The 1,953-nt window shown below is 48.3% G+C and overlaps 1 protein-coding gene across 1 annotated transcript in view; it reads left to right on the top strand.

The window, feature by feature from the left end:
• Positions 1-1,953, top strand: part of LOC113457209 — a 17,111-nt gene that overhangs the window by 7,704 nt on the left and 7,454 nt on the right. The window lies entirely within an intron of this gene.

The raw sequence follows: 1,953 nt of genomic DNA, 5'->3' as shown, positions 1-1,953 counted from the left end.
AGAAACCGAAACACTGATTTCCAAAGTGGTTGCACAAGTTTGCATTCCCACCAGCAATGGATGAGGGTACCCCTTCCTCCACATCCTCTCCAGCAAAGGCTATCATTCTGATGGTGTGTTTGGCAGAGAGCCAGGGATGGTCAAGGTTTCAGCTGCTGTGCTGGGGGCCCTCTGCTTTCCCTCTGCCTCTGTGAGGGAAGCACAGAAGGACAACCGAGGTTCCAGTTCCAGCCCTGCCCTTCACCGTCACTGGATTTCTTTTGCTTCTGTGTCACTAAAAACAGGGAGAGTAAAGTCCCCCAGACAAAGCAGGAGGTTCTCACATTTTACATCACAACCCCTTGCAGGGCAGGAGCCACCAATTATTGCTGCATGTCAGTGACCCCTAAGGTTTCTGAATTCCTCTCCTCTCGCTAGCCAATCATCTCTCCTCTAACCAGAGTGCAGGAATGGGCTATCACTCTTCCTGGAAGTGTTTGTTCCTGGTGTCTGGGGGCTCCCCTGGGGATGCCCAGGCCTTAGGTATATTCAGCCTCACCTATGAACAGCTGATCATGCCTTTGCTAACACTGTGAGGGCTGGGAAGTATTCTTCTGAAGCTTTCGATCAATTTTTCATTATTACCCATGTGATTTATTATTGTTCTGAAAGGACACCCCCAATCCCCCACTGCCCCATACAATGTTTCAGTCCCATGCGTCTTCTCTGATGTGCTTGTCCACTGTATGGATCTGATCTTCCTTCCCCATCATCCTGTGCTAATGTCTTAGCATTCTTTATCATCTTATTGATTAGTCATCTTAGGGATGGCAAGAGCCATTCCTGGGAAGTCTCTGGAAAGTAAATCTTGTCCTCCACCCAGGATGAGCTTGTGAATTAGAATGAACTAGATTCTAATAATCGGAGAGACCTCTGGATTGAAAGGAAGAGGTGCTGAAGGGCTTTGGCTGTGACTCAGGGAAGGCTCCTGGAAAGGGCAGCTTGGTTTTTGGTGAACTGGGAAAGAGCTATCTATCAGATAGGTGATGATCCCAAAAGTCTCTTGTCTGAACATTCTGTCGTATCCTGGAGAGCGCTTGGCATCTTCTATGGCAACACCAGTGTGGTGGCAATGCCAACTGCCCTAGAGGCATTTATTGTTTATACGGTTTACCAAGAGATATGTACAAGACTAAGTACACCAACTGGCAGAGCGATCTCTGGTTTTCTTAAAAGAAGGTGAGACTCAAATGGGACCTTCTAGAAATGGGGTTTGGTAGGTAGGACCATCTGAAGCAATGGGCCTATGCTTCTTTTCTGGGTTCCTAAAGAGCAGACCACAATTGGAGGATTTCTGCCAAGAGTTAGGAATGGTCAAGGCTGCAGCCACTGTGCTGGGAGCTCCTTACTATAATTCTGAGTGGGAAAGAATGCAGCAGGAGACAGTGCCACTGTGAGTCATCAAGGTTGGGTGTTTCTGCACTTTCTCCTCAGTGGATATCTGTAGGTTCCATGGGTATCCGATGTGAATATCAGGAAGGGAAACTCCCCATCCCTGCACTCAGGTCTGAGACATTCGGTTGCTTTTAGTCTTGGAAACAAGTTAGCTGGTCTGGGAGGTGAAATTCACGAGGGCATCAGGACCTTCCTGCATCTCATCAGACAGGAGCTGACATTTCGAAACCAGCATGACTGGGCTAGCTTATATCTGCCAGGGCCAGTGGGGCTGTAATAAGGACTGGTGTGTTGTGGGATACTTTACTCTTTTGACTTTCTTGGGGGCCCACTACCAATATCCCAAATAAATCACACACAGAGGCTTTATATACTTACCTTGGGATGTTTCTTGTCAGCTTTTCTTGACTTAAATTATCCCGACTACCGCCGGGCGTTGGTGGCGCATGCCTTTAATCCCAGCACTCGGGAGGCAGAGGCAGGCGGATCTCTGTGAGTTCGAGGCCAGCCTGGTCTACA

Source organism: Microtus ochrogaster, chromosome 21 (genome assembly GCF_000317375.1).
Source record: "Microtus ochrogaster isolate Prairie Vole_2 chromosome 21, MicOch1.0, whole genome shotgun sequence".
In the NCBI taxonomy this organism is placed as follows: domain Eukaryota; kingdom Metazoa; phylum Chordata; class Mammalia; order Rodentia; family Cricetidae; genus Microtus; species Microtus ochrogaster.
The sequence above is the reverse complement of the archived record's forward strand: the minus strand, read 5'-3'. Positions and strand labels throughout refer to the sequence as shown.